The sequence below is a fragment of the Carcharhinus amblyrhynchos genome, chromosome 31 (assembly GCF_965287045.1).
Source record: "Carcharhinus amblyrhynchos chromosome 31, sCarAmb.v2.hapA, whole genome shotgun sequence".
NCBI lineage: Eukaryota > Metazoa > Chordata > Chondrichthyes > Carcharhiniformes > Carcharhinidae > Carcharhinus > Carcharhinus amblyrhynchos.
Window position 1 is genome coordinate 8,626,169 of NC_137354.1, and position 18,494 is coordinate 8,644,662.

Genomic DNA, 18,494 nt, shown 5'->3' on the forward strand with positions numbered 1-18,494 from the left:
CAAAACAAGAATTCCGTCCCAACCACCTAATTAAAATTAACCCAGGCCAGATACTGACACGCTAGTAGCTCTGTAAAAGGCCACATTTCCGCAGTGCAGAGTCTTTCCTACGCTATCTCGTCAGCGGAAATTAAAACGAGTGCTTCCCTTCCCGTGCCGGTCAGTGCAGCGGGAAGGGGAGGTCTCACCACACAGCAACGGCAGAAGTGAAAACGGGGGATTTTTACCATTGGCTTGCAAAGTGCTCGCCACGAGTATCATTTCATTTCTCCTTGAGGCAAATGCATCAACTTAACCACATCCTGAAGGCTCCTGCAACATTTAAGAATTCAGACTCACTCGTCACATCTCTTGAAATGATGTCAAGCTCTTTGTAAAAAAAAAGAAAATCAAGAATTCTGCCTTGCGGACAAACTCACTCACTCTTTGAAGACTTTGATTGATTAAAAATTATTGATTTTTCAGGAACGTTTTAAACGATGTTAAACCTGAGAAGAATTTGAGAGCAGGGGGATATGGTCGCTGGCATCTCACCCACTCAGTGTTCATTCCATTTTTATGTAACAGCAGATTCTTTTAAGAAGTTGTGGGAATAATTCAAGGTGCCTCACAGCGCCAGGGATCCAGGTTCAATTCTGGCCTTGGGTCAGTGTCTGGGTGGAATCTGCACATTCTCCTTGTGTCAGCGTGGTTTTCCTCTGACTGTCCAAAGACGTGTGCGTTAGGTGGATTGGCCACGCTAAATTGTCCCTTAAATTTTCAGGCAGACTAGCCAGGGAAACGTAGGGTCACAGGGATAGGGTCTGGGTGGGACTGTGGTCGGTGCAGACTCGATGGGCCAAATGGCCTCTTTCGCTACTGTAGGAATTCTGTAAGTGAACATCTCAGCCCAGATTTGTAAGGTTTCCACAAAACTCTTTGGCTTTTAGACGTGAAGAACATACCTGCGGCTTGTGTCATTTTCGCCCCTTGCAGAATCCTCACACACAAACTGAGGAAGACGACGTTAGGCGCAGTCAGAAGCGAGGATCAATCCTGCGCACAATCGAAAAGCAAAAGTCAACACAAACCCAGCTCATTGGAAGCTTTACATTTAAACATGACACCTGTTGTTGAAAGAATTTTTCATGTATTTACGAGAGTGATGATTCACACAATGGAATCCATTGAAGGCTGCAGTATGTTTCATAAAAAAATAAAGATACTGTTAACTCCTTCAAGACTAAAATACATCCCCTTCCCTACAATAAGTGTAGTGGAGAACATGCCCCTGTCCACATCAACTGGGACGAAGCAGAAATGGTCATGAGCTTCAAGTTTTTAGGTGTCCAAATCACTAACTTGTCCTGGCTCCCCCCCGCCCCCCCCCCCCCCATGTCAACACTATAGTTAAGAAATCTCACCACACCTCTATTTTCTCAGAAAACTAAAGGCAATTTGGCATGTCAACCAACCCTCTCACCAACTTTACAGGTACACCATAGAAAGCATTCTTTCTGGTTGTATCACAGCTTGGTATGGCTCCTGCTCTGACCAAGACTGCAAAAACTACAAAGAGTCATGAACGAAGCCCAGTCCATCACATAAACCAGCCTCCCACCCATTGATTCTTATCAATACTTCCTGCTGCCTCGGCAAAGCAGCAGCGTAATCAAGGATACCATGCAGCCTGGACATTCTCTCTTGCACCTTCTTTCATTGGGGAAAAAGATACAAAAGTCCGAAATCACATACCAACTGACTCAAGAACAGCTTCTTCCCTGCTACCATCAGACATTTGAATGGGCTTACCTTATATCAAGCTGATCCTTCTCTACACATTAGCTCTGACTGTAACACTACATTCTACACTCTCCTTTCCTTCTCCCCAATGTACTTTATGAATAGTATGCTTTGTCTGTACAACGTGCAAGAAACAATACTTTTCACTGGATCCCGATATATGTGACAATAATAAATTAATACAAATTGAAGCCCAAAATGTCCACTTTTCAGTCGATGAATGCTAACAAGAGGATCCCCTGGGCATGACTCGGGTAGGCCTTGCAGTTAGGTCAAGCATCACTGATGGTAGACATGGAGGTAAGACAGAACAAATAATTTGCCCTTGCTGTCTAATGGCAAATTACAAGGGGTATTTCTGGGGGAAGGAAACAAAATGCATCAAAGTTATCTGTAATAGAGATAAACCTTACCAACAGCAATTACAAAATCCCACCATGGGACGAGACTGCAGTTCATCTCAGTAAGGCACTGGCTGTAAGGTTGGTGCAAACTGGTTCATAGAATAGAATCCCTTCAATGCAGAAGGAGGCCATTCGGCCCATCGGGCCAACACCAACCACAATCCCACCCAGGCCCTATCCCTGTAAACTCTCATATTTCTGCTGCCAATCCCCTGACACTAGGGTTAATTTAACATGACCAATCAACCTAATCTGCATATCTTTGGAGCGTGGGAGGAAACCAGAGCACCCAAAGAAAATGACATGGTGAGAATGTGCAAACTCCACACAGACAATGGCCCGAAGCGGATTTGAACCCAGGTCCCTGGCGCTGTGAGGCAGCAGTGCTAACCACTGTGCCACCCCAATTAAAAGTAATTTTAGAAGGGGAATTGAACAAACACTTGAAAAGGAAAACAGAACTTCAGTGTTTGTGGACAAAGCGGGGCTAGTGTTTAGAGGAGGAGCACATAGGGCTGAACGGCCTCCCTCCTGCGCTCTGTGATTCTAATTGGTTTGAAGAGCTTACACATCGTGATCTTTATGCTGACACTTCTACATAAAGGCTCAAGTGTTTAAGCTCTTCAGAAGCAGCATTATTGAGGAGATCGCGTGGCTGACTGCCACTGTGGCACATAGAACAAAATGTGCTGCTTATGTTGAACATGGTCTGCGCTGCCAACCAGTAATGTCTACAGGAATGCCCCCCTTTTAACACATTCAATGCAAGCAGTTGGCAACACCCGCACAACATTTCTGTCAACTGAAACCATCCCCCCACCTTGAGTAAAAGCAATCCTGTGCCATTGTACTGCCCCCATCTCAAGACGTGCCATTATACTCACTAACACAAAACATGAAGCAGCCGGCATCAAATTCTTTAACCCAGTATTGCTTTTGTTTGCAAACTAATGGCATTGAAATGTTGTTGGCATGTTCTTCGAGGCTACCACTTTTCACAAACAGATATTTAGAAATCCAAAACCTACAGGCATATAAATTGGGAGCAAGAGGAGGTCTTTCTGCCCCTCAAACCTGCCCCACTATTTGATAAGGTCATGGCTGACCTTGATTGTGGCCTCTACTTTCATAGAATCATTGAAACCGAAAGAGGCCCTTCGGCCCATCGAGTCTGCACCGAACACAATCCCACCAGGCCCTGCCCCCATATCCCTACATATTTTACCCACTAATCCCTCTAACCTGAGCATCTCAGGACACTAAGGAGCAATTATTAGCATCGCCAATCAACCTAACCCGCACATCTTTGGACTGTGGGAGGAAACCCACGCAGACACGAGGAGAACGTGCAAACACCACACAGTGACCCGAGCCGGGAATCGAACCTAGGTCCCTAGAGCAGTGAAGCAGCAGTGCTAACCACTGTGCTACCGTGCCTTCCTGCTAAACCTTTTGACTCCCTTGCCAATCTTTCTTAGCCTTGAATACCCAGCCCTCCACCACCTACTGAGATGGAGCATTTCACAGACTAGTGACCCTCAAAGAAAATAAATCCTCCTCACTCCATCTTAAATGAGACCCCCCCTTATTTTTAAACTGCTTTTCCCTGTTCTAGTCTTCCCTACAAGGAGAAACATCCTCTTCGCATCCACAGGATCCTCCCTCAGGATCAATGAGGTAGAATTATAAAATCCCTACAGTGCAGGAGGCCATTTGGCCCATCAAGTCTGCAATGATCACCATCCCATCCAGGCCCTATCCCCTTATCTATTTATCCTGCTAGCCCCCCTAACACTAAGGGGCAATTTAGCACAGCTAATCAACCTAGCCTGCATATCTTTGGAGTGTGGGAGGAAACCGGAGCACCCGGAGGAAACCTTTAACAAAGTAAAATGTTCCCGTGGGTGTGACACATGAGCCTTAAAGCAAATTCAACACCAAGCTACATAATATTCAGGCAAGTGGCCAAGAGTTGTTTGAAGGGGAGGTTTTAAGGGTAAGCAGGTAAGCAAGGGAGAGATTTCGCAATGGAATTCCAGAGCTCATCAGCCTTAGCAACTGAAGGCACAGCCACCAAATTGGGAAGCAAGGGAAAACAGGGATGCTCAAGAGGCCAGAACAGATACCTCAAAGGATTCCAGAGCTGGGGACAGAGAAGAATAAGATCTAAGGAGCATTTGCAACCAAGAATCAGAACTTCAAAACTGAATTTCAAAATCACAGTAAAAGTCTATCATTCTTTACAGTGTTTTGCAAAGATGGAATTCCATTGAACTTGGCAGTTGGGCAGCACGGTGGCACAGTGTTAGCACTGCTGCCTCACAGCACCAGGGACCCGGGTTCAATTCCAGCCTTGGGTCACTTTGTGTTGGAGTTTGCACATTCTCCCCGTGTCTGTGAGAGTTTCCCCCGGGTGCTCCAGTTTCCTTCCACCATCCAAAGATGCGCGGGTTGGGTGGATGGGCCATGCTAAATTGCCCCTTAGGTGGGACTAGGGAGGGTAAATGCATGAGGTTATGGGGATAGGGCCTGGGTGGAATTGTTGACAGTGCAGACTCGATGGGCCAAATGACCTCCTTCTGCATTGTAGGGATTCTATGATGTTCTGGAATGTCATTTATTACAACAGCAATGACTGAAATATGAAAAGATTTTGAAGTAAAATTTAATTGGTGGATATATTTGGGGAACATTGACAATAAAAATAGAACTTCATGGCAATGCAAGAGGGCAAAATATTCTACTTCCTACCCAAAGAAAAGCCGCAGGAAAACACTAAAAACAAGCTCAGTCCTTCCACGTTAGTTAAAGTTCCTAACATCCATCCATCCTGGTCACTCTTCAACACTGGCCAACCAGCGTCCAAAATAACATGGAATCTTAGGTAGAAATAGTACCGCTGTCCTGATCTTATTTATCCATTCACAGGAGTTTAGTATCTGGCAATTATGTGTCTTCATCACTTGCCCTTACGTTTCTTGCTGAGTAAGTTCAGAGGAAATTAAGAGTCAACCACACAGCCACAGGCCTGGGGTCACACACAGGGCAGATCAGGTAAAGATGGTAGACATCCTCCGGCTGAGATGAACAGACAGATTTTCTTTTTATAATCCAATAGTTTCAGGGTCACTTTCACATTTTAACGCAGATTAATTCATTAATTGAATTTAAACTCCCCCAAGCTGCCGTGGTGGGATTTGAAACCTTGATTATGAGTCAAGACCTCTCTTTGTTAGTCCAGCAATATCGCTGGAATGCTATCATATTCCACTGTTATTCCCATAATAAGAACTAGAAGCAGGAATAGGCCATCTGGCCCCTCGAGTCTGCTCCGCCATTCAATACGATTGTGGCTGTTTTTTGGGGGACTTACCTGCCCACTCACCATAACCCTTAATTCCTTTACTGTTCAAAAATTTATTTCTCCTTGCCTTAAAAACATTCGATGAGGTAGCCTCAATTGCTCCAGTGGACAAGGAATTCCACAAATTCACAACCCTTTGGGTGCAGAGGTTCCTCCTCAACTCAGTCCTAAATCTATCCCCCCCTATTTTGAGGCCATGCCCCCTAGTTCTAGTTCCACCAGCCAATGGAAACAACCTCCCTGCTTCTATCTTATCTATTCCCTTCATAATCTGCCTCTCTCGACCATGTCAAAACATCAGATATGTCTGCAGGCAGCCCAACGTCGAGAAACACAACTCCAGGGCCAGGCCAGGTCTGGTGACAATTTACAACATGGAAACAGGCCCTTCGGCCCAACTTGTCCATGCCGCCCTTAGTTTTTTTTTTAAGTCCCTAAGCTAATTCCAGTTGCCTGCATCTTGCCCATTTGTTACTCGCAATTAACTCTTCACTCAAAAAGAGTTACATCATCCACTCGCGCCACCTCCTGTGTCTCGATGTTATGGAAAAGGTGAACCCTATTCACCCAAATCTTGCTAAATCAGAGAAAAAAAAATCAAACCCCTTAAGTCTCTGCTCACAACCTACAGCCCAAATCCAAGCATTCCTATTAGAGCCCTCTTCAATGCAACACTGTCCCTTTGAAGCCAAGTGCTGTTGAAATAGAGGCTCAGCCATGACCATAATCATAGAATCCCTATAGTACAGAAGTAGGCCATTTGGCCCATTGAGCCTGCACCGACAACAATCCCAACCAGACCATATCCCTGTAACCCCAGGTATTTATCCTCCTAATCCCTCTGAGACTAAGGGGCAATTTAGCATGGCCAATCAAGCTAACCTGTACATCTTTGGAGTATGCGAGGAAATTGGAGCACCTGGAGGGAACCCACGCAGACATGGGTAGAACGTGCAAACTCCACACAGACAGCAATCCAAGATCGGAATTGAACCCGGGTCCCTGGCACTGTGAGGTAGCAGAGCTAATCACCATGGTACTCACAGTCATAATGGAGTGCCAAAAGACCTACTCCCGTTTCTGCTTTGTGTTTTTTATGCACAGTCTAAAAGATGGCCTCGCCAATCGCCGACAGAAGACTCTAATCGCTTCTGCTGACTTGACATTGAAGCGTTCTCAAGGTGTGTGCAAGTTGACAATAGCTTCTCATTGACTCGAGAGCTTCCCTGTGCGATCAATAACAACCTGTAAATGCTCTTCCTGTTCCATCTCTGCTAATGGACACTTTTCAGCATGAATATGCATCATATTTCCTATTTTAATACACATTATATTACACTTTGACACATGAAATCAATCCCCCTTTTCTTAGCCAAACTGCTTAATTGATCTGCATCTCTAAGGATGCAGTCAGTCTGTTGCCATTGCATTCCTCACTTGGATAGTTTATCAGCTACACGCTCTTCCTTCATATTACTCGATTTATTTGGTTAAAAATTGCCAATCCCAAAGCCTTCTGAAAGGTTGTGCAGAATCAAGTTTTGCTGAAAGCAGCAAGTACTCATGAAACTTTCTGTGGTCTAATCACAGAATGCTGCAGTGCAGAAGCAGACCGCTCGGCCCATCGAGTCTGCACCGACCACAATCCCACTCAGACCTTATCCCTACAACCCCATGTACTTACCCTAGCTAGCCCCTTGTCACAACGGGGCAATTTAGCACGGCCAATCTACCTAAACCACACATCTTCGGAGTGTGGGAGGAAACCGGAGCACCCAGAGGAAACCCACTGCAGACATGGGGACAATGTGCAGACTCCACACAGACAGTGACCCAAACCGGGAATCGAACCCGGGTGCCCAGCACTGGTTACTTGGTCACTGAATGGTTACTTGAGTCGGGTGACTCCACACTCAAAACAAAACGCAGTTTAATTGCAACAAGCGAAATTCAACATATGCACTGCTTTATGGTCTCGATGGGCTGAATGGCCTCCTTCTGTATGGCAGGGATTCTACGAGTATAATCATTTATGATGCCATGTTTCTGGGTCCTTTTGGAACTGGGGTTGCTTCATTTTGGGATTAAGACAACACGCAAGAGCAAATTATTCCAAAAATTTATCAGTGTTATGGACAAGTTTTGAACAGTCCTACACATAAAGGTTTGGCACACACCGGGTCAATGTGGGGCTGAGTGCAGCACCACCCACACAGTGACATCAGGCAGCCCACGGCCCAGGGTCAGTGTGGTGTGGAGCAGAGACACGTACAAACCCAAACACAGAGATAGCGCCTGCCCCACACCCTTTGATGAAGATGAACAGAAAACTATTTGGAACACACCGATGAATCAGCATCATGTGGATCCCCACCAAAAATGGATAGTGGGATTCACCCACTGAAATGCAAAGGAGAATCTCCTAAAGGAGCAATACAAGATCTATGATATAATCTCTAAAGTAATTTGACACAAATACTGCAAGTCTCTCCGAGATGTTCATCTCTATATATCAGACTGTTCTAGGTATGAGGTCTGTCTTCCTCCTCTGGGGGTTCAAAGAGGCAGTTTCTTCAGATTACATTGTCCAGCTGACACACACACACACACACACACACACAGGCACAGACAGACAGACACACACACACACACACACACACACACACACACACACACACACACAGTGGCACAGACACACACACACACACACACACTCACACACACACAGGCACAGACAGACAGACAGACACACACACACACACACACACACACACACAGTGGCACAGACACACACACACACACACACATGCACAGGAACAATAGTTCACACAGACACAGGCACAGGCACATTTTTACACAAGCACTACACATTTGATTACTATCAGAACAAAGTCAGCAACATAAAGCCAAAGAATCTGACCCAGCAGATTAAATCCATGACTTTAACAACCCTAGCCCAGCTGTTTCCACAGCAACACTACACTGGGAGCTCAGTTAAGGCTTCTGACGCTTAAAGTAAAATGCTAGAGACCAACACCATCAAAGTTGGAGCTCAACTCCTGCAGAACATCCATAAAAATCAATTAGTAGGGTACTTCCAGTTAGCCTTCAAGATTTAGACAACTATTTCTCCCACTGCCATGAGGTGATATATTTCCTCCCTCAGGCCTGAATCAGCCAGGTTGAGGGTATCTGATGCTCAGCAGGACACACCCTGCATCCAGCATTCATGGCACTGCACATTTGACTGACATTTCCATTAGGAAATTTCAATAAGAACCCATCAGTATCAATCTTGGCGTCACAAGTCAGAAAACCCGGCTGGCGTACATACAAGTGAGGAATGTGCAGATGCCAGATCATTAGAAGAGAGATATGTAGGACTGGGGATAGAAAGCTGCTCACCAGGGAGGCACTCAATTGATTTTACATAGTCTGTGGAAGAGTTTGATATAATAGAGACAAAATGAAGTGGGAAAAGGAAGATAGATTTTATATACCATCTTGCAAAGACAAAGCAGTGCGCAGCACATTTGTTCTGGCTGTATCACAGCTTGATATGGCTCCTGCTCTGCCCAAGATCACAGAGTCGTGAACGTAGCCCAGTCCATTACACAAACCAGCCTCCCATCCATTGACTCTGTCTATACTTCCTGCTGCCTCAGCAAAGCAGTCAACATAACTAAGGACCCCACGCACCTTGGACACTCTCTCTTCCACCTTCTTCCGTTGGGAAAAAGATACAAAAGTCTGAGGGCACTCACCAACCGACTCAAGAACAGCATCTTCCCTGTTGCTGTCAGACTTTTGAATGGACCTACCTCGCACTAAGCTGATTTTTCTCTACACCCTAGCTATGACTGTAACACTGCATTCTGCACTCTCTCCTTTTCTTCTCTATGAATGTTATGCTTTGTCTGTATAGCGTGCAAAAAACAATGGATTAAAGCAAATTACTATGGATGCTGGATGCTTTTGCATAAGAAACAATACTTTTTATTGCATACTCATACAGTATTAATAATAAATTAAACCTAAAAAAATGCTTGGGTATACCTACACTACATGGATTCAGTGAGGCAGCTCCCTTAAGGGACAATTAGGTATGAACAATAAATGCTGTAAGCAACCTCCACATCCCATGAATGAATTGGGAAAAAAAAACAAATGTAGGATGAACTATCGTTTGAAGTTGACGCCTTATAAATTGTACCCATGAAAAACACAACACCCCCAGATCTCAAAACGGTTTCTCTCGCTGGTTACTGGGCCAGTTCCTTCAACATTGTCTCCATCGGGCAGCCTGCATCTGGAACAGCTGGAGGAAAATCGAGCTATCCAGTTGCTGCACATAATCACCACTTGTACTTAACTGCATTCCTGGGAGCCCGGGGTTAATCCTCTGACTGACAGAGGTATTTCAATTGTCATACTGGAATCAAACGCTCCTCGCTCACTGCTGCAGCCAAGAGACAAGGCACGCACAAATTTACACCCGAGACTCAACCCCGTTCTGCGTGGTCTGTCAGTACAGCAACTTGCATTCACATAGAACCTGGAACGTCCCCTGGCTTTTTTTAAGCACAAGTCTAACATTCTAGCAAATGCAAGCCAATAAAGTGTGGTTGACAAGGGAATTACTGGATAATCTTGATTTATATGTGATGGCAGCAAATGATTAGAGACAGTCTTTAAAGAGATAGAACTGGGAAAGTATCATTCTCAACTGGGGCTTAATACATAAAGTATAGCTATTTAAACCCGATCCCACCTTGACAGCTATTTATACAAGGAGTTTAGGGTAACTGTACACTCTTGAAGTGTCAATCCATTTCCTTGTCTTTATCTAGACACAAATCTTGTTTTTAGCTTTTAAACAACACAGGCTGCGTTTCCCTTCACCCCCAACGTTCAATTGAATGAGTCACACATAAATCTAAAGTGTGCTTGGTACAATCACCAGTCTGGACATTGTTAGTTAATCTCATTCAGAGCACTGTAGGAAGACCGGATGCAGTGTTTCTGGATGAGAGAGCGAGAGAGAGAACATAAGAACATGAGAAATAGAAGCAGGAGTAGGCCATCCAGCCCTTCGAGCCTGCCCCGCCATTCAATAAGATCATGGCTGATCTGTCGTGGCTCAGTTCCACATTCCCGCCCTCTCCCCATAACCGTTAATCCCCTCGCTTATCAAAAACCCATCAACCCGATGGGTTTTTAAACCCTTGCTAAATATTTAGCAAGGCAGCCTCCACCACCTCAACGGGCAGAGAATTCCAGAGATTCACCACCCTTTGAGTGAAGAAGTTCCTCCTCAACTCCGTTCTAAACCGCCCCCCCTTTATCTTGAGGCTGTGCCCCCTAGTCCTACTGTCCTTTCTGAGCAGGAAGAGCCTCTCCACCTCTATCCCATCCATCCCATTCATCATCTTATACGTCTCAATGAGATCAGCGAGAGCGAGAAATCAACCAGATTTCTTAGTCGAGACTGAAATCAGGATGTGGCATTGCCAGCATTGGACTGGGGTGGGCACTGTAAGTAGGCTCACAACACCAGGTTAAAGTCCAACAGGTTTATTTGGTAGCACGAGCTTTCAGAGCACTGCTCCATCAGGTGAGTGCAGGATTTGTGCAGGGCATACATAGACACAAACTCAATTACAAGATCATGGTTGGAATGCGAGTCTTAACAGATAATCATGTCTTTACAGGTACAGACAATGCGGGTGGACAGAGGGTTAAGCACAGGTTAAAGAGGTGTGAATTGTCTCAGGCCAGGATATCTACTGAGATTTTGCAAGCCCCGGCAAGTCGTGGGGGTCACAGATAGTATGACATGAAGCCAAGATCCTGGTTGAGGCTGTCCTCAAGTGGCTATCAATTTCTGCTCAGCAATTCTGCGTTGTCGTGTGTCTTGAAGGCCGCCTTGGAGAACGTTTACCCAAATGGGATGTTTACCCGATTGAAATCAAATCACGGATTTGTTACGGGGCAGAAGGAAGCCATGATGTGATAGCAATCCTGCAATATCTACCTTTTAAAAAAGTCCTCATCCCTCCCTTCCCACACAGTCCTCCCATCTCTCCCTCTGACACTTCTGCCCCTTGCCTTCTGCACACATCCATCTCCAATTTCCTTCATTCCACCACTGGCAGCCTTGGTCTGAAGGCCTGGGATTGTCATCCTGAACCTGAGATTGGCTAGGCCGGAGTTGCTTTCCTTAGAACGGAGGAGGCTATGAGGTTGATCAGATTGGGGCGTAAAAATATTATGAGGAGCCTCGATATTTTCGACGAGAAAAACATGTTTCCCAGAGCTGAGGGGCCAACTAAGTTAAAGTTTATTTATTAGTCACAAGTAAGGCTTACAGTAACACTGCAATGAAGTTACTGTGAAGTTCCCCTAGACTCCCCTACCAGAGGGCAAAGATGTAAGGTTATTGGTAGAAGGGTTAGAGGGGACAGGAGGAAAAGCTTTTTCACCCCAGAAGGTGGTGGGTGTCTGTAATTCACTGCCTAAGTTGATGGTTCATAAGATATAGGAGCAGAATTAGGCCATTTGACCCATTGAATAGTGGAGCGGACTCAATCTTGCTAAAATGCTCCTTATCCCCATTTTCCTGCCTTCTATCCGTAACCCTTCAGCCCGTTACCAATTAAAAATCTGTCTAACCCCTTCTTAAATTTACTCACTGTCCCAGCATCTACCGCACTTTGGGGTGGCGAATTCCACAGATTCACAACCCTTTGGGAGAAGTAGTTTCTCCTCAACTCTGTTTTAAATTTGCTATTCCTTACCCTAAGACTATGACCTCTCATCCTAGAATGTCCCACAAGAGGAAGCATCCACTCCACGTCTACTTTATCTATATCTTTTATCATCTTGTGTACCCCAATTTGATCTCCCCTCATTCTTCTAAATTTCAGAAAGTATCGGCCTAAACCGTTCAATCTGTTTTCACAACCCCTCCTCTCTGGAATCAATCTAGAGAACCTCCTCTGAACTGCCTCCAACGCCACCACATCTTTCCTTAGATAAGGGGACCAAAACTGTGAACAGTACTCCAAGTGCCATCTCACTGAGCCTTGTGTAATTACAACACTCCTTCCTTACCTTCGTACTCTATTCCTTTAGCTATAAATGCCAATATTTCATTTTCTTTCTTTGTTATCTGCTGTACCTGCATGCTAGTTTTCTGTGACTCATGAACAAGTACACTCTGAAGCACTCAGATTATTTAAAATGCACCTGGATCTACATATCAATATATCTGAAGTGTTCGAACTTGCAAGGTAACAGACCAGATGCTGGAAAATGGGATTAAAAAGAGTGGCTTTTTTGTATCTTTTTTGGTTGGTGATATTGATGGGCTGAATGGCCTCTTTTTGAACTGGAACTATTTTTCTGGTTCCAACCTCTTCCTCCTATAAGAGGTTCTTTAAAAATTCTCTCTTTGACCAAGCTTTTGCTATTTGTCCTAATATCCCCTTAGGTTATTTATTAGTGTCACGAGTAGGCTTACATGCAATGAAGTTACTGTGAAAATCCCCTAGTCGCCACACTCCAGCACCTGTTCGGGTACACTGACGGAGAATTTAGCTTGGTCAATGCACCCAACCAGCATGTCTTTCTGACGGTGGGAGGAAACCCACACAGACACAGGGAGAACATGCAGACTCCACTCGGACAGTGACCCAAGCCGGGAATCGAACCCGGGTCCCTAGAGCTGAGAGGCAGCAGTGCTAACCACTGCACCACCTTCTTTATATGGCTGAAGTTCTGTCTGAGGTCCAGTCAATCACCACGGGACATGTTATGACACGTTATTACTATATAAACGCAAAATGCTATCATTATTGGCGAATATAAATTCTCCTTGGCTGCGGAATCTATTGCGTGAGGTTGCATGGAAAAGTATCCATCAACCTTTAGTGTCCGGGATTACATTGAGGAAGGGCACAATAGGAATTAATCTAGAACCAGCAACGAGTCAATACCCACAGGCGACAGTCATTAAAAAAATAAGGAAATAGGCAAAAAAAAGTGATGAGTGAAGAAAAACCTCTTTGCACAAACACTGTAGCCTTGTCAAGGAGATTGGAGATTGAGCACCAAGTCAATGAAATAGTGTGCCCCCAACATCAGGTCCGCATCAGGCCGCACCTATTCAACCATGGAGGCGTTTGGGGCTCTCCTTTGGACATGAGGTTTGACTACATTGGTGAAGGTGCTAAGCAAATTCATGGAGCACAGCTGCCGTTTACACAGAGTGGGGTCTGGGGCCCAGATGTGCGGGGTCACCAGCAGGGGCGGAAAATCCAGAAGTCACCAACCTCACTGGCAACACCGCAATTTCCAAACCACCCCCGGCCCCACTCACTAGTGATGTAATCACAGTGGGTGCAAACCTAATTTTAACAGATTTTAATAAATTTAAATATAATTATCTAGCCCCTTGCCAAGTTATCCTCCTCGTTCATCCGGCAGTAAGGACTGCCAGTAGCAAACACTAAAAGAAGCGACTTCACAAACTAAATCAAAGTAAAGGTTTAAAGAGACTTCTTGGGCCCCACCCTAGGCCACAGATGCTCCCCACAATCTCCATCTGCTTCCTGTTTATACTGGGTCAGCTGACCACCACATCATTTGCCATTGGTTACCTTATCTATCAGGTCAGCTGACCCTCACAGCACAGTACCATTGGTTACATGATAACACTCCTCACTAAATAGTCAAACCTCACTGTGACGTCCAAAGGAGAGTCCCAAGTATCTCCCTGCTGGTGGGTTGGGGTGGGAAAGAGTTTAATTTTATTTTTGATTGGGGCGTCCTTTAGAGATGGCACCCCGATCTCTGTGGAGCCCATTGCCAGTTCCAGTGGCCCTCCAGAGCAACAGTGCCTGCTCTGCCCAAGACCACAAGAAACTACAAAAGGTCGTGATCCAATCCATCATGCAAACCAGCCTCCCGTCCATTGACTCTGTCTACACTTCCTGCTGTCTCGGCAAAGCAGCCAGCATAATCCAGGACCCCTTGCACCCCAGACATTCTCTCTCCGCCTTCTTCCGATTGCAAAAAAAGGTACAAAAGGCTGAGGACACGTCCCAACCGACTCAAGAACAGCTTCTTCCCTGCTGCCATCAATCTTACCTTGCATTATGTTGATCTTTCTCTACACTGTAACACTACATTCTGCGTCCCCTCCTTTCCTTCTCTATGAACGGTATGCTTTGTCTCTACAGTGCGCAAGAAACAATTCTTTTCATTGCACGCCAATGCATGTGACAATTATAAATCAAATCAAAGTTAATCACTCTCTCTCACTGTTTTTTTTAAAGAGGCTTAAAATCTGGAGAGAAAACTTGCCTGTACAACAGGAGAGTTACAGGCCAGTTTTCTGACTGAGCCTGACACTGACAAATTCTGGTAAGGTCGCTCCTCCCCTTTAGCTTAAATGAGTCTGGCTTGCTCAGGGACAGGATACACACTGTTTAGAAGTTAGATGATACTCACTCATGACAAATTACACACAGTAATCGATTGTCTGCACTGGCAAAAACAGAGCCCTTACTGAACCTGCTCGAACAAGCCTGGGAACCAGGGGAACGTGGAGACCAGACCGAGAATCCATTCAATCCTATCTTTCAGAATCAGTGTAAATGTAGAAGTTAATGTTTCCAATAAACGCATCAAGGTTGAACATTGAAAAGCTGGTTCCAATTGCAAGTTAAAAGCTTGAAACATGCCCCAACATTTCTCTTGACCTTTCACAGCGCAGAGGAATTCCTAGCAGCGAGGATAGGTGGGTGACTGAATAAAAAAAGGGGGTCTCACAGGCAGAGATTCTTGTACTTGCAAATTTCTCTTTTTTCCAATTGGTTACAACACCTTACCTCCACTCGGAGAGTTCCTCACCAAACCCCATCTCTGCTCCCCCAAATCACAAACAGGGCAAATTGCAAAGTCCAGCGGTCACTGGGGAGCACCACGTCCGCACGTCCAGCATTTACCGACATTCAAGTCCCCTTCCCACCTTCTGCATCAGTTGTTCCGGGGGGGGAGCATTTCGCACAAATACCCAATTTTGCAGCACTGTTCAACAAGACCTAGAGAGGCTGCAGGCAAGTTCCAGCAAGTCACCAACAACACTATAGAATCCCCTAATGCTCCCAGTGATTTCCAATCACCGATTTCACAAACACAAAAGAAGTCTCGCAATTCCAGAGCCAAGAATAGCAACCTTTCAAAAAAGATTACAAGGGACGGCCTCCACCTCCGAATGGTTTACACATTCATGTCAACATAGACTGTTATTCCATTGCTGATGGTGGGGACTGTCCAGAACGAGGGGTCATAGTTTGACGATAAAGGGGTAAACCTTTTAGGACTGAGGTGAGGAGAAATTTCTTCACCCAGAGGATGGTGAATGTGTGGAATTCACTCCCACAGAAAATAGCTGAGGCCAAAACTTTCAAAAATTAGATATAGCTCTTGGGGCGAAAGGAATCAAGGGTTATGGGGGAAAAGTGGGTGGGGGGATCAGGCTACTGAATTTGATGGCCAGCCAAATGATCAAAATGAATGGCAGAGCAGGTTCGAAAGGCCAAATGGCCTACTCCTGCTTCTAGTTTCCATGTTAATCCTGAACGACACATGGTTCAGAATGACCAAGATTATAGCAAAAGCACATACAGTCTGGAAGACATGCTGGTTAAGTGCAATGGCCATGCTACATTCTCCCTCAGTGTACCCCAAACAGGCGCCGGAATGCGGCGACTAAGGGATTTTCACAGTAACTTCATTGTAGTGTTAACGTAATAAATTTTTGAACAGTAAAGGAGTTCAGGGTTATGGTGAGCGGGCAGCTAAGTGGAGCTGAGTCCATGAAAAGATCAGCCATGATCTTATTGAATGGCGGAGCAGGCTCGAGGAGCCAGGTGGCCTCCTCCTGCTCCTAGTACTCATGTGTGAGCCTACACGAAGGAACTTTAAAACAGGTCCCCCAACAGGCTCCCTCTGCAGCTCCACACCATACAACAGGCAACACAATCCCATTAGTTAACTGCATTTGTTGGGCAGAGTTTGTCAAGTGCCGGTTGGGCCTCAGTGGCAGCTCTTTGCCTCCTGACCAGAAGTTCAAGTTACTCCTCAGGGGCCAGAGCACAGAAGTGGTTAAGGTCAAAGGCCAGGGAGACTGGGCCACAATCTGGAGCAAAAAGTCTGACAACACCAAGCCAGGCTTGGTGCCAACCTGGAGGTTGGAGTGGCGTCCAGCCCCCACCACCCTTTACAAGGAGAGTGGCACAAAGATTGTCAGGCGGGCCACACTGGCACTGAGTGCCAGGTGGGTTCCATCCTGTTCGAGACGGAGGGGGGAGTTGCATTTAAAATATTTAAACTGTGCAGTGAGATGCAGGCACATCAATCTCACTTACCTCAAAATAAACACCCATATCCTTAAAAGCATTATTAAAGCACACTTTTCCATGCAGCAATCTCCCATTGTGGGTGATATATGGTATTATAATTCAGTCAAGCTGTGCGGGGGGGGGGGGGGGGGGCTATTGCCTTTATATTGACTAAACCATCTGAAATAGGGATCTCTCAACCAAGCCAGCTTGGAAGCCACCACTCCAGGCAAACGTTGCCAGTGCCATACTGAGGGAGTGCTACACTGCCCTGAGGTGCCATCTTTGAGAATGGGGCTTTAAAACTGAGGCCCTGTCTGTTTAGCTGGATGAAAAGATAAAGAAACTCCTCAAGGCAAAGCAGGGGAACGCCTTTTCCCAGCAAAGACCAGCAAAATACAGAATGGCTATCCAGTCATCTCACCGCTGTTTGTGTCCCCTGTAACATTCCTGTCTTCGTCCATAAGAATCAACACTTCAAATGTATTGTACAAGCGATGAAGCGCGTTGGAATGTGACAGCATGGTGGGACAGTGGTTAGCACTGCTGCCTCACAGTACCAGGGACCCGGGTTCGATTCCTGGCTTGGGTCACTGTCTGTGCGGAGTTTGCACATTCTCCCCGTGTCTGTGTTTTCCTCCGCCCACAAGTCCGAAAGGCATGCTGGTTAGGGTGCATTGGGCCATGCTAAATTCTCCCTCAGTGTAACCCGAACACGAATGTGGCAACTCAGCGATTTTCACAGTAACTTCATTGCATTGTTAATGTAAGCCTACTTGTGACACTAATAAACTTTTTCACAGCGCCAGGGACCCGGGTTCAATTCCTAGCCTTGGGTGACTGTGGAGTTTGCACATTCTCCCCGTGTCTGCGTGGGTTTCCTCCGGGTGCTCCGGTTTCCTCCCACACTCCAAAGGTGTGCAGGTTAGGTGGATTGGCTATGCTAAATTCTCTCTTAGTGTTCAAAGATGTGAAGGTTTTGTCGATAAGTGGGGTAAAAAATGCCAGGAAGTGACTGACCTTTTTCTATTCCTGTGCTGTTGTATCTGTTTCCCCTCCTACCCTCTCCCCTTGCCCCATCACTCAGACAACTGCCCTCCTTCCAAAGTTAGGCATTCAGAGAGAGGTGGTTTGCTGCTCTGGGGTTACGGGGTAAGGGAGGGGGATGGGATGCCCTGTCGGAGAGCTGGTGCAGACTTGATGGGTTGAATGGCCTCCTGCACTGTAGGGATTCTCATTCATAGAGTCCTACAGTGCAGAAGGAGACCATTCAGCCCATCAAATTTGCACCGACCACAATTCACCCAGGCCCTTTCCCCATATTCCCATGTATTTACCCTAGCTAGTTCCCCTGGCACGATGGGGCAATTTAGCTTGACCAACCCACCTAACCTGCACATCTTTTGAACTGTGGGAGGAAACCGGACCACCCGGGAGAAACCCACGCAGACACAGGGAGAATGTGCAAACTCCACGCAGTGACCCGAGGCCGGGATTTGAACCCGGGTCCCTGGCGCTGTGAGGCAGCAGTGCTCA

At 45.9% G+C, this 18,494-nt stretch overlaps 1 long non-coding RNA gene across 4 annotated transcripts in view; it reads right to left on the minus strand.

The window, feature by feature from the left end:
- The window catches only part of LOC145360493 (uncharacterized), a 400,843-nt gene that overhangs the window by 324,013 nt on the left and 58,336 nt on the right, over positions 1-18,494 (minus strand). For 3 of the 4 annotated variants that reach the window (XR_013889726.1, XR_013889728.1, XR_013889725.1), the window contains exon 2: positions 945-1,035. This is a non-coding gene — a long non-coding RNA (uncharacterized LOC145360493). Of the gene's footprint in view, positions 1-944; positions 1,036-15,443; positions 15,612-18,494 lie in introns of those variants that run through there. The other variant, XR_013889727.1, reaches the window with a different exon arrangement.